Source organism: Lepisma saccharinum, chromosome 25 (assembly GCF_977018435.1).
Source record: "Lepisma saccharinum chromosome 25, izLepSacc3.1, whole genome shotgun sequence".
Taxonomy (NCBI): Eukaryota; Metazoa; Arthropoda; class Insecta; order Zygentoma; family Lepismatidae; genus Lepisma; species Lepisma saccharinum.
This window is the reverse complement of record NC_139253.1, coordinates 25,482,275-25,506,930: the sequence shown is the minus strand read 5'-3', so window position 1 is coordinate 25,506,930 and position 24,656 is coordinate 25,482,275. Positions and strand designations below refer to the sequence as shown.

At 39.5% G+C, this 24,656-nt stretch overlaps 1 protein-coding gene across 2 annotated transcripts in view; it reads right to left on the bottom strand.

Annotated features, from left to right (window-relative positions):
• The window catches only part of LOC145978909 (ribosomal protein S6 kinase alpha-5-like), a 460,399-nt gene that overhangs the window by 56,123 nt on the left and 379,620 nt on the right, over positions 1 to 24,656 (bottom strand). The window lies entirely within an intron of this gene.

Below are 24,656 nucleotides of genomic sequence, written 5' to 3'. Positions count from 1 at the left end.
CCATTAAGTGAATCGAGGACATGAAACAAGTGTGACTTTAACATGTGAGGTTCGTGAGGCATGCTAGGGCTATAAAACTTCAAATGATGAATTCTAATATTTCACATGAAAACATTTGCACACGTTTATTTACATGAACAAATTACAATAACCATATCGCCTTTCTACGCCCTGCTGGTTACTTATATTAGTATTTTTAATGCGCTGGTTGTGTACTTCTGTAAATACCTTCATTTTCTGTTAGTTTTGGGCGAAAAGGTGAAAACAAATCCACACTGAAAAAGTTAGCACGAATCCGAACGGTACTCCTGAAATTTTTGCATGTTGATTTGGTTTATCTTACTTCCCTTTTCTGCCTTTTTTGGCTAATCGCGACGATGAAGATGAGTGACGATATGATGAAATTGATGAAGGGACACTCACAAAGAACACCAAGGGATTCTATTCCCAGGATCCCTGGCGTTGTAGCTCGTTGTAGGACTGGACCTACAGTTTAAAGTACCACTCTATGCCACCACAGGGTATATAACCCATGCCTCTTGGTTACAAGGTGATGACGTTACCAGTATACCATGCCCTGAAAAGTGGTTGAGTAAAGCAACGGGAAAGGTTGGGTCAGAGAAAAATCAAAGACACTACAGAACGGAAAGCAGGCCATAGTTACTATTCTGATAAGAACTATTGTCTGGGAAACAATGACGTAGTGCTTATATTAATATAAATAAAGCTTTGGGTTTAGGAAACAACCTAACCATCTACAAAGAGCCGTAAGTTCTGATAAATAATCAAATATATCGCTCCTTGTTGCCACGACTATAGCTTTAACTGTTATGTTAGCGTAGATTAAGTCTTTGTGTGTGGAACTGATACCGCATATAAGGGAAATACAAATAACTGTTTCAGTTCAAATTTCGATTCGCTGACGCTATCAATCTAGACTGACAAACGTGGAGAAAACATGTTGCCCAACTATTGACAGTATCGCAAAGCGCTGTAACATGGCCTTGGCAGTTTGTAGGCGAACGCAATGTCCGGAAATGTTTCTGGAAACTGGATTTGGAAATATGGTCCCTTCCTGGGACGCAATCTGAACACAAAAATATGTTTTCTTCCCAGACCACACTTCAAACAAACAACCTTAAGGGATTGTGAAACGCTAAGTATATCGTGAACGCTAGGGTATAACCAGGTACGCTACACACAGGGACGGACTGAGGACATTATGTCGTAAGAGTGGATCTATTATAGACTGTCACCACCATGATCGTTGAAGGTCTCTACTTTGTATCGGTACTTTGCGTCGCTTTCCTACCTTTTTTTGCTAATCGCGACGATGAGGATCAATGATGGCAAACTCTCACCTTGGTTTAAGTCCACTTTATGTTCAGAGAGCCTAATCGGGACGGGACCTACAGTTCCGAGTGGGATCTGAAACACTGCAGTGTGCCTCTACTTGGGATCGAACCCGGGACCCTTTGATCACAAGGCGGCAGCGTTACCTCTACGCCATCGGGGAGATCGTGGATGAATGATTAGATGAAATTGATGAATGGGGACTCGCAGAACAGACCAGGACTCGAACCCGCAATCTTCAATAGCGAGACCATAAGCCAACAACTTGCCCACTGAGGTCGCGTGATAGTTGCTTTAAAGTTGTTTTACAGCGGAGGAGGAAGGTCGTTCAATTTTAGTTGTAAACGGTGAGGGGCAAGATCACCATAAACTCTGGTTGTAATTGGCGAGTTGTTAAGTTTATATGTTGAAAACCCCCTTCCGCCGTCCCACTTAAACAGCCGAGGTATACGAGCGACTCGAGATGAAGTACAGTGAGCATATAGGTCATATGTAAAGACATCGGCTGAATTTGAGCCTAGAAAAATGTATTGGTTTGAATTAACCAGAACTGTTTGCATTGAGGCCTTTACTAAAATTGGTAATTCAGACTGATTGGTGCTTTTCAGTAATTATTTCTCAGTCGCCTTTTTAAACAATTGCTTGGGCAATATCATCTTTATTATCATTGCAAACAAATCTATATTTTCTGCACTGTAATTGGTCCATATTATACTCGCTTTATAATAAGATCTTAGGTGCTCAAGAATATATTTTTACAAGAAAATGTTTCATCCATGCATAGGTCTTTGTTTCAGACTAATGTTTCATGAACCTCTGAAATGTCCAATCTGAAATACTGTTTGAAAAATGTGCTATTGATCGATTTGTTTTATTTTACTTCCCTTTTCTACCAGTTTTGTCTAATCGCGAAGATAAGGATGAGTGATGTGATGAAGGGACACTCACATGCCAAGGCTGGGATTCGAACCCGGAACGCCTGGCGTCGCGAAACAATCGAAATATGTGTAAATAAATAAACTGACATATCCATGAACATATATTTACATGTATACGCTGAACACAATTTCGAATTTTGATGATAACTTTCTGATTGTTTCCTACCTTCACCCTACAGTATGACAAGCATTGTTGTCTAGCATATTCCCTGTGTCTACAGGGAAGTTTTGTGCAAAAAAAAAAATGTAGCAATATGAAATGTGCAAGCATTGTAATATACATTGCCATTGGCGGTAACTGAAGAGTCCCTTGTTTATTTCTCCAACCCAAGGCCGTGAAACAGATTGCGTAACCGTTACGTCACACTGGCATTCAACGTCTTCCTTCCTATGCCTCCATCTTAACCGTATTTCTATATCGTTTCATTCGTAACCATCTCTCTAAGGTCTACAATATCCGTTAGAGAGGAAACTGCATTTAACATTCCCAAGCAGCATTGCTGGAAATGTAAACAAGATTTACTGCGTACTGTAATTATGCAGAAAATAATGCACTTCTCGCACACAACCGTAACGTAATTATTAAACAGGATTGTACGAAATAAGTTTCAGCTTTACTTAATATTTTATTTAATCTTCAGTTGGTTAACTTTAAATGACATAATCAAGAATAATGAAGCAATTACTATACGAGAAAAAAATCCTCGCTTGTACACTCCTGTTCACACAAAGTGGCATATTTTATAAGATTGGACAGTTGAAGTATGTCCAACTTTATCTGAACAGCAGTGTACGAAAACAAAAGAGCCAGTCTACTTGATTCTGCGTCTTCTTTGCCGAATACTAAATATTTTCATAGATGTCGCCAGAGAGTATATTTCAACCAAACAGAGCAGACGGACTGCTGTAATGAATATCTTAAATTTTAATCCCACTCAGTTAATGATATTACAGTTAGAACGTCGACCAGACCTCGAGCAAAGCGAATATTAATTTGATTTTATCCTACAAGTGACGGAGAAAGCATTGGCACACACTTCTAGTTTTGGCAAATCACAATATGAGCATAATTATTTCAGCTACGTGTGTGTTAAAAATTTTGATTTTTTTTTTTTTTTTTGTCAAAAAACACACGAATTTCTTGAGTAAGAGAGCACGACCCCTATCATTCCGGATATACACTAACCGTACAAAAATCTTGAACTGGAGAAGAGAAACAAATGAAGAAAGAACAATGGAAACAAACTCGTATTTTGATTGTTTGTCGCTGTTCGAAATGGATTTTCCATACAGAAAGCAATTTCTGCGACTACTTTGGCGCCGAGAACAGGAAAATAAAGAACATGGTAGAAGGGAAGTCGAACTGGATTTTGTCAAAAACATGACTGGCAACTCTGGTTTCTGCTTTGTTTTGAAATTCTACAACCTCCTGTTGGCTCTGTATGGAGTCACAATTTTCGAAAACAACTGTTTCCTAGACTCCGTGTTATTCCAAACAATCCCGTAAATAGCTCTGAATATATTTCGTAGACGATAAACAAGAAGAGTTATGTTAACAATGGAACCGTAATACGTTTCAAGAGTTATGTTAACAATGGAACCGTAATACGTTTCAAGAGTTACTTTAACAATGGAACCGTAATACGTTTCAAGAGCTATTTTAACAATGGAACCGTAATACGTTTCAAGAGTTATTTTAACAATGGAACCGTAATACGTTTCAAGAGTTATGTTAACAATGGAACCGTAATACGTTTCAAGAGTTATTTTAACAATGGAACCGTAATACGTTTCAAGAGTTATTTTAACAATGGAACCGTAATACGTTTCAAGAGTTATGTTAACAATGGAACCGTAATACGTGTCAAGATCTCAACGTGGAATATATCTCAGGTTATATTATTTGTTACTATATTGCTTTATACTATGTTATAATCGTCATTGTTATTCTGGTTTATTGAGTTTGTTTCTATTTACTCACTTATTTATTAAGAACACAACAGGCAAATGACCAATTACAGCGTTCTGTAAATAAAAGTGTGACAATGCAATTAACACAGGTCCACTTTATGCACAGAAAGGCTTGCTTCCACCGGATATCGAACTCGGGGTCACTTTATTGGAAGGCGACGACGGATATTCTGGTTTAATAAGCATTTACTCTTGAACCAGAATTCGTTAAATATAAATAAATAGAAACATGTAAGTGAATATTAAATCTGCTTCCCTAGTGGGCATTTGGAATTCAAAGTTCACGAAGATAAACGAAGAATGTAAATTGTTAGGGCTATGTTATAATCAATTATTGTTACTTAAACAAATTGGAAATCTTATCAATACAGCTCTGACAAGATTATGCAGCATAAACTTACAAGGAAAATTAAAAGCATTATGCAATTAAAAAAAATAACGATTTGGACTAAACATAAGAAAATAATTACAATAAGAAGACGCCACAGTGCTGTAACCGCTACATTAAAAGTGTAAAGACTATACTTTTGCGCAGTGGCAGCGATTGGTCTCCAAAAGTAGGAGGGACAAGGTGATAAAACTGTGGGGCAAGGACAGTTTATTATCCCTTGTTAGATAAGGTTTAGCATAGTGCAGTGGCAAAAGTGGGGTGCAACTGCCCCCCTACGGCCCCCTTACCGCCGCCACTGCTTTTGCGTTTTCTCTTTCCATGTTCATTCTTACAGTCGATACTAACAAGAGGGACCTAAAATAACAAACAAAAAAGTGTAAAAAAAATAATAAAAAGAGCACGTGAATGTGTGAAAGAAAAAACAGAAAGCGATTAGGAATGAATGAGAGATCAAGTTACAAGTTTTAACCGAACATTGAGAATAACTAATGATAGGGGTAAAATACCCGCATGAAGATATTGAGAACGGCGTATAATCCACCTAAATGCACCGGATAGAGGTAAAATTAGATAAATGTGAAAGCAAATATTGAAAATATAACGCACGCTGAATATGGACGGAACAAGAAATACATGTCGAACTGAATAGACAAATATAGGAGCTTTAACGGCAGAATAGGTCGTAGCAAACCACTCTGAACGTCCCGAAAAGGAAAACTCGTAGCTTATGGAATGGAATCTGTTAGGTTAACTTGAATCTGCGTGAGAGAACGTGTAGACACTTGCCATATACTTCCATGGCCTTGAAACGCGGCCTTGCCAAGATACGCTGCCTTCAGAGATTTGCCGAAGAAACGAGACAGGACCAAAGTCGACCTTATGTTGTGCACTTGTTTCGTTTGGATGCCACCATGCTTCTCTCTCTAAAAATAAACACAGAAAATCCTGTGTCGGTTTGACCTTGCATATCCAACATCCAATTCTGCTTCTCCAATACAGGGAATCACATCGTAATATCAGAATGGAACTGATTGTATTTCTTAATCAGAGCCACCTCAAACGAGGGAAAGTTTCCGAACACGAAGTGAAAGTGCAATGTTTAACTGTAGCTTTCACTTTGCCATTCTCACAAGAAATACCGAAGCTAAAAGTGTAATAAAAAAGAAGGATACATGTAGCATTAAATAATGTACATTTTCAGAATTCTTTATGGCAGTTTAAACCAGAGTAACATATTGCAAATCAAGTTCTGAAACAATAGTAATTTCGAAGCAAAAAGGAAATCAATTACGTTCACGAGTACATGAAGTGTACCAATATATACTAACTACGTATCCCCTTATAACAATGGAAAGTGCTAAGTAAATAATTGAATTATACAACTCGCTTCTTGTCATATGTTCAGTGAAACATATAAATTAGAAAGTCTAGCACAGTTATGTATACTTATGGTTGGTAGATGCAGGTAGTATGAAGCATGACTTTTGTATAGTGGAGGGAACAAGGGAGACGCCTCCCACCATAGTATTCTCCACCCCAAACTCAAAAGTAACGACGCACGTACTCAAATACAAATGATTTGAAAATTTAAGTAGTTTTTAAATGTAAAGAAATATCTCGACAGATTTTAAGGATAATCAAATCCTTATTTTTTTAAAAATATTTATTGTGAGTCGCTTTTCGCCACTTTCTGGTAACTGAAACGGTAAGGATGAATGGCGATTAGATAAAAATAATTGGCACTCACAAAAGGACCGCTAGTGCCAAGGCCAGGACTCGAACCCGGAACACTCGGTGGCGATCAGGAACTGAAGCAGCACCAATTATTCTATCGCAACGAAGATAATGTACATTTTACCCTTGATTACAAAGCCGTGGCAAAAAATGAGTGTTTAACTTATCGCAGCTCGCTACAACTCCACGACCACCACAAACAAAAATTATCTGAATGTTATTGACAATGGTTCTACATTAGCAAATAATGTTAATTGGACATTATCCATTGTCCAGTACTTTAAACTATACTCATTCTAACACTACTTTTCGAGAGAGCACCACTTGTCTCGTCTTCTGGTGAAATTTCTTTTGCCACTGGTGGGATTCGAACTTACGACAAACCTGTGAAATTCATAGTCAAAATATATTTTCTCTTGAACCTCCAGTATTTTCCATTGCGGGAAAAGCCGCTAAGAGAAACCAGCTCGCCGACCAGAATGGCCTCCAAAGGACTAGCGTAAAAATGAATCACGTGCCGGCTCTGCACAGTTGGCCTTGAGTACACGAGGACATCGTCTGCGAAATGCTCGCTCAATCGCAATATGGGGATTTTTACAACAGCCACTGCTTCTTACCTTGGCTTTCCCGAGGGAGACACAGTCGTGCCTGCATTGAAACCCGGGTATGGATTACACGAAGGGCATACGATCCCTGGGAGAGAATTCTGAAGGCAGAATCTCACCTTATTAACCTCAACAATGACCTCGGGTAAACAGCAGAGCAAATAGGCTCGTTTCCCTCGACCTTCCGTCCAACAATAAGAGTTTCGTTTATTTGCTATTGTCTTACGTTGAATTCAATTACAATTGACATTCGATATTAACGGACTCGGCAATAAATGTATGTGTTTTAGGGACAGTAATTTTGCATCGAGAACTCTTCTCCTTTAGAAAAACTACTATGATATTTCAAATTCTGGAAACTTACATGTGCTTAGAATTTCTTTTAGAGCTATCACGTGAATCTTCGTGTAGTTTGCTTTCTCTGTTGTCAATACTCAATACTTTCGTGGCTACCTAAGCCTATTAAACTATCAACAGGAAAGAGCACGACTCACAATACGTCTTGCACACTGATGTACTTGGAATTTTGTGCATTTTCATTTTACGTCGCTTTTTTTGTCCGTTTACGCTATGTGGATTAATGTTGATTTGATGAAATGGCACTCGCAAAGGAACACCCAGGCACTCGAACTCTGAACCTTAGGACAGAGTGCGCTTAGCCAGCGAAGTGGTTTGTTCTGCCAATTTTTTTTTTCAGGCAAGTGAAGTGATAGAGCATCAATGCTATTATCTTATTGACTGAGATTTTCAAAAAGTTTTCAATTGTCCCTTCAGGTCTCAAATTCGTAGCAATTAGGTCTAAACATTAAATTTGCCCACATGAAGGACTGCATCTTGTACCTTATTTTTTATTTAATTAATACTACCCACCTTTCATTATGTTGATGATTTTTATAATTTTATTTTATTACCTGACACAGATGCTATATTTGTTGTCTGGTATACGATGTGTATTTTAGAACTAGATTGAGGACGGAGACTTGCAGAAGCCAAAGGCTCGGGTATAAATTCATTGAAAAGAGCTACAAAATTAAAAACAACGAGATGTCTGTAAATGTGGTAAAAATATAAAAAATATACTAAACGCGTGGCATACGTTTGTCTAAAAGTTAATTGAATTGCACACAGGGTACATTTATTTATATAAATCCTAGTTTGGTGCTGTTTATATTTCTATAGGTTCATAGTAGCAATGATGGAATTAATCCTGCGATATTTATCAGCACCTTAGAGACGTACTTGCAAAGGAAATTGCAAATATCGTTAGTTCAAATATTTAAACAAGGAGCTTTAAAAGAGATCGAAACATAAGCACACTCTCCTTCTCATTAAATACCTTTTGTGATCGTCATAATTAGCAAAACGTGAAAAGATTATTTTCTAGGTGGACAGCTGAAGAAAAACAACCAGGCGAAAACTGCAACGTGTAAACACCCGCACACTGGCGCCGCCACGCGGGCCGCCGGCGAACTAGCACGACCTGATCGACAGCATGGCCTACATTTCAGCGAGTTCGTGTGCCGGAGAAAGGGGGGAGGGGGCGTCCCGACATCTCTTCACCACAGAAAAATCACTTCTCTAAGGTGGCGAGTGTTTTACAAGCGCCTACAACCCATTCAGCAAATGTTCACTCTTTCCCTCCTTCGTCGAACCCCTAACAAGCAAGCTTGAACCTCGCAAATGAGACGTGGCGTTCAGGAAGAAACAGTTTCGCTGAGGAAGATGGGAAGCGGTTTACCTTACTGACCTACTTTCGCGAGGCAAGAATGCGGAATTGGAAAAGAAAAGGAACCGCATTTGAAAGATGGCAAGGTTCTCAAGCTGGCCTGCTTACGTAATATTATGCGACAATCTTCCACCGCGGTACAATTATAAAGGTGTTCTAGCCGAACTTATCTCGTGTACATTTAGGAGATCGTTGGTTATCTTTTCAAGGCTTTGTTCGCGTTATTTTTATGCATTGCTGTTTTTAACAGTATTGTTCATTGGAAACAAGGCAGGTAATTATTCTGGCTCTAATATTGTCTTCTACTGGAGTAAAACAAAAGACTTAAAATAGTATATAAACACTAGAACACCAAACAAGAGCCGCGGTGGTCTCGTCGGAAGGGTGTCTGACTGCCACACGGGAAACCCGGGGTGGGCAATCTAAGGTCGGCAATTTCCGACCTTGTCCCCGCATAATGCGGCTCTGGTGTTCACTCAGGCTCAAATAAATGAGTACCTGGAGGGTAAATCCTGTGTGGTACAGGCGGTCGGAGCGTGGTGCTGATCGCATAGCTTCCAAAATGGCCGAAATCGAGAATGTGCGGGGCCCTACTCTCACATTTGCTAAGTGTGCCTACATGGCACGGTGCTATGTACACGGGGAACTTTACCTTTTACCTTTAGAACACCAAACAGAGCACCCACTATAACACATTGAAGGTGGTATTTGAAGGGGGGCGGGAAATTCCCCCTCCGGTTTATAATTTTGATACTTTGGGGAAACTAATATATATGTATGTATGTATATGTCCCTCTCTCTAATTAGTATATCATGATCCTTCATGAGTAGTTACTGAAATTTCCTACTGGAAATAACATACCGGATATATTCCTTAAATTTCTATCTCCCACAATCACAACAAATGCGTCGCGTCTCTGTAACATTCTTTCTGCCTAATGGTGGACAATGGAGATGAATGATGACTAAATTAAGTTGATGCAAGGACACTTAGGCCACGACTCGAACGTGGAACCTTCCGTGATAAGATCTGGAGTCGACCACTCAACCTGCTTGACCTACAAGGCGGTATAATCATCTGAACCAATTTCCATAGCCAATCGGGAGACAGAACCAATTTTTACTTCACATCAACAGAAGCTTCGAAAGCAATACGAAGGAAAGAACCAAAGGGGTAATCTGGCTGAGGTAAAGCAATCGAAGAAAAGCTAGAAAAACGTAACGGAAACCTTCAGTCGTTATCCACCTATTGTCACGAGCATTCCAAAACCAGTAGACCTCACACCTCAGTACGACAGTAATTAATTATTCCCTGTAACTGAGATAGAATGTGAACCACTTTCTTGCTAGAATCAACTTGTTCGACAGCCAATCGACACTACAGTATAACGTTACCTTCGCGCATGGAATGCCTTGGGGGTACCCGTGCCGTTGCATAAATCTTCCTTGCCAACCCAGAGCAGGTCTAGAAAGTTAATCATTTCGCCGAGAAAGTAGCCCTCAGCCTCACGTACAGTCTGTTACGCACATACCGATACAGGCAAGACTGTAATTAAAAATGAGAAAAGATCGGCCAACGGAGGACATGGTCTTTCCATGAAGAAATGGCCTTCGTGCAATGTTATGCCCGGTCTGCGTCATCTGACCGATGCTCGCTGATAAGGGACTAGGGGTTTTGGCAGCCGGTTGCAAGCGACACCTGTTGATGTTCCGGTGACTCACAGTCCATCTTGGCAAGCATGTAAATTGCTGATATCAACGAAAAGAACCTTGGGGCAGCACGCGTCAAGAAAATATGAATAAAGAGATGAGTAATCCGTGGAAAGAGTTTCGATCTGTGCAAATAACGAAGAGTCACGTGCAAAATCAATACGCTAGGGCAGTTAAGCCATGTTAGACTAGGTTCAGGGTCTCCGTATCAAAATGAGAGACGCGTTTCTTATCGGTTGGTTGTTATCTATAGTTAGGAACATCAGCCCGCTGTTGGTATCTGCAGAATGCTTATAATGCTAGGTTAACGGCACGATGAAGATAGTCATGACTTTGTTGGTTGGTTGATTTATTACCCCCTTTTATTTGTACTGACTGGAAGTCAAAACTGTAATGGGTACGTTAGTACTGACGCTACTATTTCCCCCTTCCCAGAAAACGAGGCATAAGCCCCTAACCATATTTAAATTGGTGAATTAAAAGTACCAATATCATGGAGTTGGAAGTTCTTATCATGATTGATTGATTGATTTACTTTATTTTACTTCGCTTTTTTTGTGCCACTTTTGGCTAATTTGCGAAGATGGGGATATATGATGAAATTGATGAATGGACACTCACAAACATCTATGCCCAGGCTAACCACTCCGCCACGGGGCAAAGCGGAGGCTGTAACGGGATGTTCAGCATAGAGATAGAAGGAACAACATGCAACATCAGACATAGGTGTCCACTGTCCAGAGACTCATGCGCCTGCAACAATGCAGATTAGAGGATGGATTACATGGAGAAGTAGTTCACCTCTACTGGATGCTTTTCAAACCCCCTTACATACAGAGAGAGGACATGGGAAAAAATGGTTCTGGTGTTTTGTGAAAGGTACCATCTCAGTATTCGCCTAGAGGGATGATGATGGGAACAATGGAGAAGTTCATAAAAGTCCCCTCCCAAAAGGAGTTGGTCAAAATTAAAAGTACAAGGCCAATCGGACTTGCGATCCAAAGCCAGGAGCCAACCCCCGTGAAGGAGTGGTTAGCACAGCGCGCTACGATGCCGGGGCCCCGGGTTTGAAATCCCAGCCTGGGCATGGGTGTTCTTTTTGAGTGTCCATCAATTTCATCATATCATCCTCATCATCACGATTGGCCGAAAGTGGCAGAAAAGCGCCGCTCAATAACAAATATTTTTTCTTTCTTATTTTAGTACTTTCTTTTTCGAAAGCTTGACCGAACGAAACGATAAGTGAAAAGGTGATTACATGAAACTGAAGAAACAACAGGCCAGGGTTCAAACCTGAAGCTCTAGGCAGAGAGATCGTGAGTCTACCGCCCAATGCGCTAGGCCATCGAGACGATCATATTAATTGTTTCATCTATCGTTTCAGCTCGGAACAATATGTCGTCAGTCAGCGCCAGCCTCAACAATTGCGAGTTGAATCGCCCTCCTTTCGCGAAGGTCGATCGATCGGCGCAGAACAAAATGCCTGGAAGATGAGGAAGACCTTAACCCATATACAGCGGGTCTACTGAAAGTACGCAACGGGCTGCAAGGTTGGCAGCTGAATGCGATGCCAAATGACGCGCTGAAGAATAATACACTGCACCATTGGATGATCGGCGCATTTGTGGTGAATCTTCAAGGTCGCCATGCACATGCAATAAGCAATGCACCCCGGCGAAAGGTCGCCGCGATGTAGGGAACTCTGGATACCCAATCACCTTTCACTTCATGTGCGAGGCAAAATCATTATTCAAAGGTGAAAGGACGCGTCCAGCGTTTTTAGAAGGATAGAAATAACTGTCTGGTAATTTGCAGAGAAGGATGAGACTTTACGTTCCACAATTTCTATATTTTTTACGTTAAGACGTGACACAATATTCAATCCTCTTTTTACTTGATCGGCGCCGCACAACGCGCTACGACGCTAGGGGACCGGGATCGAATCCCTGCCTGGGATGTGCGTGTTCTTTCTGAGTCCCTTCATCATATCACTCATTCGCATCTTCATGACTAGCCAAAAGTGGCAGAAAAGCGAACTAAAATAAACCAAATCAATCACTCTTGATCGGCGGCAATATTTTAACAAGACGGTCAGGTGGATCAACTGTTCAAGACTTGAAATGGGCATTTCTTCGAATTCAGCATTTACCTTTTAGTAATACTACACGTTCACCCTCATCGAAATATAATCTGTATACCAGTTTATTTAACCCCCCCCCCCTTAAATTGTTCATAAAGGTCCAATTTATGAATAATTTGGCACTAAATTTACACTTTAACTCTCCTAAATACGAACTTTATGCCCAGATGATAAACTTTCTTGATAAACTCCTGCTGGACACGCTACTGACAGCTCCATTTCGCCCTTCTTACGTTCCATTGACCGACGTCCACCGACGTCCGCACAGCGCATTACAACGCCAGGAGTCCCGGGTTCGAATCCAGGTCTGGGCATGAGTGTTCTTTGTGGGTGTCTCATCATTTTCCCCAAAATCCTCATCGTCGAGATTAGTCAAAAGCTGAAGAGCGACGCTAAATTACAATAATGGGGGGGGGACATACGTTCCGTTACTACCAACTGTTTATTTACCTCCACAAGTGGAGAAGAACCGCTTGGATTCCAAACCCTATTTGGCAAATTTGCTATCCGTATCAGGATTCTTGGAACAGGACAGATTTGCTTATTTTTTTCACCGCTCAGTTTCCACAAAATGCCGCCAACCCCTGGTATTTTGGCGAAAATAGGGTAACAGGAACCAAGTTAGCATCGCAGAATAACCGATTCCAGTACGGGAACTAGGTAGGCGGAACAAATTCGGGGGGAAAACGCCGCTTAATGATTCTTGGAAAATCGAGATCACAACATGAAGACGAGCCAACAATGAGGAAGTTCCCCGAATCTCCGCTGTGTGTCTCTGCAGGTCACGAGATGTATCGTGAGGGAAGGACAGGGGAAGTTCACACGCCCCCCAGCAGTGTTGCCAGTACACCACACAATCTCCACATTTGAGCAACCCGAGCGCTTCCATATGACCACAAAAACAACTAAACAGTAAATCGCCCGACCCTGTGGCCGAGTGGTTAGCACATCGCGCTGCGACGCCAAGGGTCCCGGGTTCGAATCCCGGTCGGGCTTGGTTGTTTGTGAATGTCCATTCATCAATTTCATCATTTCATCACTCATCCCCATCTTCGCAAATTAGCCAAGAGGCACAAAACGCGAAGTAAAATAAACTAAATCAAATCAAAATCAACAGTAAATCATCTCGAAACAGAATAAGCTCAGAATCACTGATGGTAAGTAGAAGGAAATAAATATCCCTGGACTGAGGAGAGTTTCGAATAAATTTGAAGTTAAAGGGAAAAACGAATGGCCGTATATAGGATGGAGGGAGGGGGGCAAAGGGTTCAAACCCTTCCAACTGGATTGCGTTCTTCGTTATATTATTTGAAATCATTTTGAAAATATAACTTATGGTCGAAGGTGTTCAAAGACATATATGTTTTAAGTATAGTAATGTTACTTTATTCCTAGCATCAGAAAACTCTTTCAGAATTTACTGTGTTACAAATAGACATGAAAACTGGACTACATTTTCAACAAATGAAAAATGAACATATTTCGAAAGATAATTTTATTTTTTTTAAAATAAAAAATCTAAATGCACGCAATGATTAGTGCACATCAATATACACATTGTAATATTTAGAAAGTAATATTGCATCAATTGGAAATATTTTAAAATTATTAACAGGTTTACTATTATTAATGTCTTCCGCAATCAGTACTTATTATTAATATTATTTACCTATGCATACGGTTGTGGGGCAAGGGAAGTTTTCTCAAACACTTACATATTATGGCAGAGGCTATATCATTAAATCCCTTATTTGAATTTTCTTGATATGTAGACATTAAACTTGAAATTGTATCTCACTGACGATCAATTTCCATTTTCTCCTTACATAGGAGTATTTTGTAAAATAACAGCCTTTGAAATTATTCCTTCATACGATGGATAGGATACAAGCACTCGCGCACAGAGAGTTAAAAAAAAGTCAGGAAAAAACAGCAGCGTATGGCAACACTGCGAGCATTCCAACAAGTTTTTTTCCAAGTAGACTGTTAGTTCCGCGCTCTGCCTTCTACGGAATCATATAGTTTCAATAGAGGATTCGAGGACGTTCAGGTATTACTCGGAAGAGGTCATGAATGGATGCACAGGTGCCTTGCATTATTTCGAAAATCTTACCCAACCGATCTCAACTGAGGATATCCATGTTGAGAAGTCACCTCATCTTCAATTTTGTGAACTTGATATTGCTCTAAAATCCAATACGTAAGGACACGGATTCAACGTAGGATATGCGCTGGACTCGAACCAGAATCTCCACTTCTTCTGAACAAAGTACATGTGTTTCTTTATCCATGACACGTGTAATAGATATATGGAAAACTCGCTCACGTGTTACCATTTGCCTTTACATTCTTACTGTATTCTTGTTATATTACGTCGCTTTTCTACCCTTTTGAATAATCGCGACGATGATGATGGGCGATGATTAGAACGGGAACATACGTGGCGAACCGATAGTCGATCGATCACCTAACATGTTTATTATTGTCATTATTATTCATTAAATTGTTGTTTTAAGTCCACCTTCTTGCACAGAAAGGCTAATCGGGACTGGATCTACAGATCTATTAGTATTATTATTAAAAGGAAAACTTTTCCCAACCTCAACATCATATTAATTTAACTAGATTATTTCTACTTCTTCATTCAGGACAGACAAACACAAACATCCATGTCTAGTCCGGGTTTCGAAACCGGGACCCCTGGTGTCGTAGCGTGCTCTGCGTATCACCGCCACGGAGGTCGACACGGACAGCAAACTAGCTGGTAGATTATGAACCGTACTGGTACTCAGCGACGTGCACTGAAGAGTAGCTACAGTATGCATCATACTTGTTAGTACAGGCTGTATACATTGTATGAAACCCCTCTTTACGTGGTCAGTTTGCGAAATATCGTAACAAAAGGTGTTCAGTATTCAGGGAGGACCTTCGAAAAGGTAATTTGTACAAAAGATGCGAGATACAGTAATTGTATTGGATGGAGAGTATTATAAATCGTTATAGGCTGTTTCATGTATGTACCTTTCTTGTCCGTACGCATGAGTCACGTAGTGATCACCTCACGTCGTTGTGTGCAGCACACTGCATTTTGAACGTGCAGCTTCAGTTGTAGGTCTGTTTAGCTCCTCAGCGTGGGCAGTCCATAATGGTAAGCCACATGAGCTCAGCTCTGACCTTAAAGGTGTGATAGTGAATCTTGCTCTTCAAGGACATTCTTTGCGGGAAATAGGATCATTAGTGAACAAATCTCATTCTACTGTTCAGTGTATAGTAAATAAATTCAAATATGTGGGTTCAACAAAGAATCGGGCAAGAAGAAGAAAGAAGAAAAGGCTAACTGAAAAAGAGGAACGTTTCGTGGTGAGAAAAGTTAAGGTTAATCCAAAATTAAATGTTCCCAAATTGAACAAGTGTCTCAGGAATAATAATAATAATGTTTAAATTAAAATAATAATATTAATAAATAAAATTAATACTAAATACAATACATAAATTAATATTATATTATTATTACATGAATACGTAAAAAGACTGTACATGAATAGAGATATAACAGTGCACATTCATTACGTAGCTTACCTGTAGTTAAGATCGAAAAAATCTACATAAAAAACAAGTGCCCTGGCAATGAAATTAATGTCAAATCGATGAATAACTGAATATTTATCGCATAACAAAAATTATGTTACATGCAGTTGGAGAAAAGGAAGTTTCTGATCATTAATATTTTATGCATATTATTTTAAGTAGTAGTGTACATAAATCTTCTTTGTAATGTCATTCAAAGTCGTAAGATCCCAATACAATCCTTGTCTTCCAATAAGTTCAGAGGAAATAATACAACAAAGGCTACTATAATATATTTTTCATTATTAGTACTTGATAAATCTTTCTGGGTTGGGGGTCCAGACCCTCTGAACTTTCCCCCTAAATACGTCCTTGGCCCTTAACTATTACAAGAAAAATATATGTAAATATGGCTCAGAATTATTCATATGAATAACAACCACAATTCTATTACGTAATGTTGTGGAGGAAGTATTTTAGTCTGGCAAAATAAAGTACTGACGAAGTGATAGAGAGATTTACTTTATATTTTAGCTCTGTAATTTCAAAAAATAAATTAGTGCCACTTTTGGCGAATCAAGAAGACGGTGATGACTGATGAAGGGACACTCACAAAGAACACTCACGCCCAAGCCGGGACTGGAACCAGGGACCTCTGGCGACGTAGTGATGTGCTTACAGATCTGCCACGGAAGACGGCGCCACGTATTAGTATTTTTCTTAATTTACGTCGTTTTTCTGCCTCTGTAAGTTAAACGTGACAATAATGAATGATGATTACATAAAAAACGACGAAGGATATCAATGATCGGGCCTGAGCTCGAAGCTGAAACCACTGTCGCCTTACAATCAAAGGTGTTCAGGTTCGACCACGGGGAGGTACTGTAGTGTGTTCGGAGCACACTTTAAATTGTAGATCCGGTCCCGATTGGCCGTATTTGAGCAGAAAATGGTCTTGGAAACAAACTCAACAACAGCCTTGTAATCAAGGGGCCCCAGGTTCGATACCCAGTGGAGGCACATAGTGATTGGGATCCCACTTTAAACTGTATGTCCAGTCCCGATTAGCCTTACTGTGCATAAAGTGAACTTAAAACTCAAACTCAACAACAACAAATACTTCCAAAAGGCAAATTCATCAGACATTAATATATTCTTTTCATTACAACAAATGTACTGGGGTGGGAGAAAGGGGATCACCCAGTGTGAAACGAAGATGAAGGAGAAAAATTACAGCTAAAAAAACCCATCTGAATACGCGAAGTAAAAAATACAGCAGTTTCTCATCAGTCATCACAGTGAAGAGAAACTTCCAGCAAATGCGACAACCTCTCGTCTATTCTTCACGCTCCACTTATGCGTGCAAACTGTATTCCCAGGTTGAGATAATGGCCTGAGAAGTGGCAGGTGCAGCAAAGAAGCTCAGGTCAGTCCAACTACCGCAATCGTGTTTATCTACGCTAGAAATCCAGCAATACTTTCAAGCCTAATTTGCAAGCGCTATTTACTACCATGAAGATCACTTTGCGATCCGTATTCAAGGCAAAGCATTGTTATTTGTATTGGAAAGCAAGGGTGGGTAATTTAAGCTAATATTGATAAGAGAAAACTTTCTCCTTTCGCCGGCGTACTCGAAGTTAACACTGCAGGAGCTCTTTGCGCTGGATATTAAAAGTAATTAGCAAAAGAAACCGAGAGTTCGGAGGAAAATAAAAAGTGGAGAAGAGGCTTGGGTAGTTTTACTCCAGTAAAAAGAGAATTGAGAAAGGTAGACCAAGAAGTTGAAGAGGCTGGAACAGGATGCGCAGAGGGGAAATCATACCTGGATAGAGAAAGGTCACAAACAGAAAGGGAAAAAAAACTATAAATATGAAGAATTCGTTATGGGAAAGAACTATTTGCAAAACATGGAAAGACAGAAGAAACGGGATGTCACTGAATGAGGATGAGAAACCAAAAGAAAATTCAATAAGAGAGATACAAGGAATCGGAGATCCCTGAAAGAATGAAAAAGCAAAAGAAAATTCAGTAAGAGAGATACAAGGAATCGGAGATCACTAAAAGAATGGAAAAGTAACAACAGAAAATTCAGTGAGAGAGATACAAGGAATGGGAGAACACTGAAAGAATGGAAAAGCAACAACAGAAAATTCAGTAAGAGAGAGACAAAGAATCGGAGATCACTGAAAGAATGGAAAAGCAACAGCAAATTCAGTTAGAGAGATACAAGGAATCGGAGATCACTGAAAGAAGGGAAAGTCAAATGCAAATTCAGTGAGAGAGATACAACGAATAGGAAATCACTGAAAGAATGGAAATGAAACAGAAAATTCAGTTAGAGAGATACAAGGAATGGGAGATCATTGAAAGAATAGAAAATCAACTGAAAATTCAGTAAGAGTTAGAAGAAACATGAGAACATAAAAACAAACCAAGAATGTAATAAGAAAGAGAAAGTACAAAACATGAAAGATAGAAGAAACAGACTATTATAAATAAACATCACCTACAGAAAGAGAGAGAAAGTTCAAAGCATGGAATTAATACAAAGGACAACTAAAGCAGCAGTACCGAAAAATTGCTCCTATATTTGATTCCAACAGATACCAAAGTTTCCCGGATTCGATTCTCCCTGGAGTTGAGAGTTTCACTCTCAGTAAACTTTGAGAAACTTTGGATGCAAATGTTATTTTCCATCACAATAAGTGACTCATGCATATTAGCAAAATGCCATCTTCTGTATTGCGTTAATATGTAGCGAAGCCAGAGGTTATACATAGGTTTGATTCCTGGACAAGACACTGGTGTTGTCTTTCCTATCATCAACAGACCACCATTTATCCTCAACAATCTTAATAATAATAATAGTGTCAAGGTCCGCCATATTCACTTTCCTTCCTAATGTTTCTAAAACTGACACGTTAGACCTACCATGGCGATAATGCAAGTACGATATTTCACAAGCCATGTCAAACTACCTTTAAAAACATCTGCCAACATTTCTTCTTAGTTTTTCGAGGTTTTCACAAAAACACATTAGGAACCTCCGTGAGACTGCTATCAAGAGGACATACAAATAGGTCTTTTCCTCTAACTATGCAGGAGCAGGAGATAATTGGGCGGAGGAAGTAGATAACTCAAGAAAAAAATAATTTCTGTAAAGGCAGAACCCCTACGACTTCCATCAAGAGAAACATCAGGTAATATTCTTAAATTTTGCTACGAGAGAAATCCGACAACACCCAGAGTACAGAAACTAAAGCTTTAGGAGAAAGGAAAAGATGGATAAAAATACAGGAAGACCAACAGAAGATAACAAAAAAAAAGGGAAAAAAAGGGAGGGCTTTGGAAAAGTCACGTAAATAGAGTACATCAGAAAGAGAGTGGACAAAGATTAATAAGGGAAAAAATAATAAGGGAATGAGAACAAGAACATGGTTTTATATAAATTCTTGAGAGTCCGCTAGATCTCTTTCATTCTTTCTCTCTCTCTCCCTTACAATTTGTTTCCGCTTTTCCCTTCTCTTTATCTCCATTTCTTTTCTCATCTTCTTTCGTTTTTATCGTTTGTCTCTTTCCTATTTTCTCTTCCTCTTTCTTCCTCTCTCACTCCAGTTTGCTTCTCTCGTGTCCATTCTTCTTCTTATCTCGTTTATTTTCTTTCTCCTCTTTCTTCCTCTTTGTTTCCTCTCTCTCTCTCTCTTCCTTGGTTACAATTCCTTCACCATTTCAATCCAAAGTTATAATCTTTATGGTCTTCTACACAGAAAAGTGAATGCATCATTTCAAACAAAAAATGCATACAGTCTGTAGCATTAAAGTACACCTCCTCGACATAGAAAGAAATATTCACTAGCATCATATCATGCATTTTGGCGATACCCTTACAAACGATACACAATAATGCATCAAACTCTAAACCCGATTCTTGACCAAGTCTAAAAAGACTGGTGCATCAAATAGATTTGATGTATTCAGTTTCCTGTGCGTAGCTCTATGAAATTCTGCTCCTGTTCCTGTTCCCTTTTACATGATTCTCTCCTCCTTACAAGGGTATCCCTATAGAGCTTTCCTAATAGCCCTTGATTCAACCATAATTATCCCAACTTTACTCGTATGACAAATTCGTTCACCAAATAGATTTCTGTGGGTATTCTCCGGTCAATCTATTGGGTACTGCTTATGCAAGTTTATCAGTAATCTATAACGAATAATTATATTATTATTATCATTGGAAGTATTACGGACACACACAGACTTTGGACATGAATCAGTTTTTAATTGCACCAAAAGAACGGATCAATGAAACTCCATGTAGTTAAATCACATCCTAAAAAAAAAAGAGAATGAAAATAGTTTTGCTTACATTCCCTCTATGTCTGTCGTGTCTCCATTAACAAAAACAGGGCTGAATTAGCGAACTCAGATTGCATTACACGCAAACAACTACATTCCGCGAGTTCTCTCCTCGTTTGGAATATATCAACAGTTTTAGTTTGATGACGAGAGTACATGAACAAAATCTAGACATTCTCCCTCTGATGTCACGTCGGGAATTCTGACGTGAGGTGGCAGTTATTAGAGCATCTGTCATTTTAGGGGGACCTTGGGGGAACGAACCTCAGTAAACTCATGAAGGATTCTTCACAGCAATACTTTTTTCCCCACAAAATTGTGAATGCAGCTCGTATGATAGAAGTGCAGATTTGTAAATATAACGTGTCGGGTAATATACAAAGCCTTCCCATTAAAATCAAATCCATAAAAGTTGACCAACAATTGTAAAATTACTGCAATGTTACTGCCTTGTAAATCGCCGTACAAAAACAAGTAAAAGAGACTTGTGCATAATTCGGTTTTAAAACATTGCATTTTTTAAAATGTGTATGTCGTTTTTCTAGCTCTATATATCGATCTCGACGATGAGGATACATAATTGGATTCTCATGTAGTTATAACATTAGGATAAACGGGACAATAATAATCAAGGGGTTTTTGGTTTGTTCTAGGATGCGGCACATTGCACAGCGTTTAAGATGTCTAGTCTGAAGTTCTCTGTGTCAAATTTCGATTAACCTATCCTCGGATAAAGTGGGCTCCTACGAAAAGCTTCTTAACTGAACAATAATTGTAATAATTTGATGGAGTTCATATGAACACTTCAAATGTTAAACTGAAAATATTTGTTTGAACCAAAAACATTCGGTTGAGATTTTTATTAACCAACAACAAAGAAAATCCACAATAGCCTTTAATAAATGTGTTACTTTAACTAAACTATTTGGTAAGTATAAACAGAGGAGATTGATTGGGTCAGAATTACTAAACGAAATTGTCGCTGGTTCCATGTATATTTAAACATACCTTTGGTCACCAGCATAACCAACCCCCTCCTCTCTCAATATATATAAGCCTATATATACACACAGGGTGAATCATAATTCAGATTCAATTCAGATAGCAAGAAATATAAAGAGGAGAAGATATGGTTCATATGGTTCAATCTAATGTGTTGGAATTTTAAATGTAGAATGCACCGTTGACGTTGTACACTGGTAGGTACCTCAATAAGACCGGAAAATTCCTTGTCATCCTTCGACCTTGAAGAGTGTATTTGAGTTATCGCGATACAGTACTTTACCAATAAATTACCGTCGACAATTGTTAATTTATGTAGTGTGTGTGTGGAAAGAGAGAGAGAGAAAATGTTATTGAAAACAAAAATTTCTTTGCCTACCTAAGATTTGATTGATCGATTTGGTTTATTTTGCTTCGCTTTTATGCCACTTTTTGGCTAATCGCGACGATGAGGATGAATATGAAATTGATGGAGGGACATCCATGCCCAGAACAACGCGGGACCATGGCGGCGTAGTGTGCTGTGCTAACCACTCCGCCACAGAGGTCGGTTAATAATCTCCAGACAACTACAACCTTGTTTCCAAGAGCACACGTCACGAGATTTCAAATCTCTTAGATCAAATCAACGATTCAAAGAGGCATGAATTATAAGTGTTAGATTCCATACGCTCACATAAGCTTCTTTTCTTTTTATCCATGAAAGTGAAATTTCACAAAGTAGATGAGGAATGCTTTGTTCAATTGTCTGAGTACCATTATAATTTCTGAGTAGAGAAAGTTACACACCTCGACCTAGATGCTCAGTGTCAGTCTTTTCTGCAGGATAATGTATCTCCCAACAAATAACATGAGCTGAGTCAATGGAGTAATACAAGAAGTGTGTACATGAGGTGTGTTTCTATAGCGCTAACGTATATGGAGCAAATGAGATAGTGGCTCCTGAAGGTGTAAATACACTTAACCATACCTAGGAGCGGCAAAGAAGTAGGCCTACTTGATATATTCATGATAGAATCAAGATAAAATTGATATAATTCATTTTGCAGAGAATGTACGGTTGAAGTCCTCATTGGAACGCAACTTTACTTCAAAGTTTGGAAAGATCGGTTTCCCTCTGACAACCACACGAGCGCGTGGAGCCCAGTATATCCTCCCCTCAAACATTTCCCACCAATAGCGTCCGTTTTAGGAACTGACAATACTTGTCAAGTCCACGTGGAGTAAACGAGATGTTGCCAATTAAGTTTCTTTACATATTTCACAACGTGAGGTGCGGTTGTCTTTGCTAGGTTGTGTTATTGTGTTGTGCTACTTTTTTATACAATGTGGAGACCTTGGGAGTGTAACGTTGTCGCAGTTCGTGTTGTATATCTAAACACTCTGGATTAAAAGTAACAACAGAGCTTCTCAGAAAAAACAGGCGCTGGCTCGAAACCAGATACGCGTCCAGTCGGCTTCCTCTCGAGATATGCCGCCAAAGATACCGAACTGGTGTTCCAATCAGGACTTCAACTATAGATAATAATAGCCTCGTCTAGTTCGCTGAACTTTTTGACACTCGCTGCAGTGCAGTTGTATCCCGGTGTTCAAGTTCAGATTAGTTACCTCGCAACACGCGATCATACACCACACATTGCACCACTCCAGAAGGCAGTGCAAACGGTACAGACACCAAATACACTCCTTGACACCAAATAAACGAAACAGACGAGTTGGGTGTTTCACCGTGGACACATGAGTATGTAGAGAGAGTCAAAAAGTGCCGCGAACTAGATGGGGCTAATTATGAATAATGACAAGAGAATACTGATACTTTGGATATCATTAAAATCACAATGGGTTGTCCTTTCATTGTGGCAGTGGATCGTGAAATATTACAATATGCCATGGTTAAACATGAATATGAATCCACCACAACTTATAGGGAGAAAGTGAGTGTGAACGACTACATTATGTATGGGATGGAACTAGTAGCATGGTTCAAGATTGAACCATTCCGTGTCAAAGCTTATGGTTACACATTAATTAATTGGCTTTCACTTCTTAATGTCTATGAACATCCACTGTTTGCGATTCAAATAACGTCGCTATTCAGCGTGCATTACATTTCTACCAGCGGTGCAGTGGTACGGCACAACTCCTTTCATTTGCTGATATATATTTTAATGTAATTTACAACATGTGAATTAGTTTCCTTTCACCTGACACTGTCAATGTAATTCCATGAATAAATGTAATGACAGAAGATATAAATTCCAGTAATTGCTTACAGGATATGCAAATTTATTTGATTGATTTGATTTATTTTACATCGCTTTTCTGCAACTTTTGGCTAATCGCGAAGATGAGTATGTGATTATATGATGAAATTGATGAAAGGACACTCACAAATAACACCAGGCCGAGATTCGAACGCGGGACCACTGGCGTCGTAGAGTGATATGTTAACCACTCCGCCACGGAGACCAGCAAGAGGATGATTGGTAATAAGATGAAATGCATGTAAGGACAATCACAAACATGTATTGCCGACACACCACGAGCCCCGTAGAAGATTGGTTGACTGGTTGGTTGATGTGGTGTTTTAAGTCCACTTTATGCACAGTAAGGTTAATCGGGACTGGACCCACAGTTTAAAGTGGGATCCGAACCACTATGTGCCTACACCGGGTATCGAACCCGGAACCCCCTTGATTACAAGGCGACAACGCTACCACTGCGCCATCGGGGAGGCCCCCGTAGAAGATTATACTGTCTGTGAGTCCAGGCGCCAGTGCCTTGTTGGTCCGCAATACCTGAAAGTGAGGTTGACATTTGAGTGTCGTCACCCAAAGTAGCTCAATGACTTGTCAGAACTTTCTACTTTAAAAAAAATCTGAGGGGAACAGTGGCGTGCCCAAGTTAGGGAGTTGGGGGGGTAATACCCCCCCCCAAAAAAAACACCTTCCCCTTTGGTCCAGCGTTCCTAAATGATTGCAAAATGAAAACTCACTACTAAAAAAAGTATACGTAACCTTCCCATTTACAAAATCCTGTTCACAACACTGCGCAAGATATACAGCGTGTCCACAATGAGACTCCAACATTTTGAAAGTCTATAACTTTTTCATTTCAGATTGTACAGCTGTGATTCCGGCAGCAGCAGAAGCAGAAACTCAAA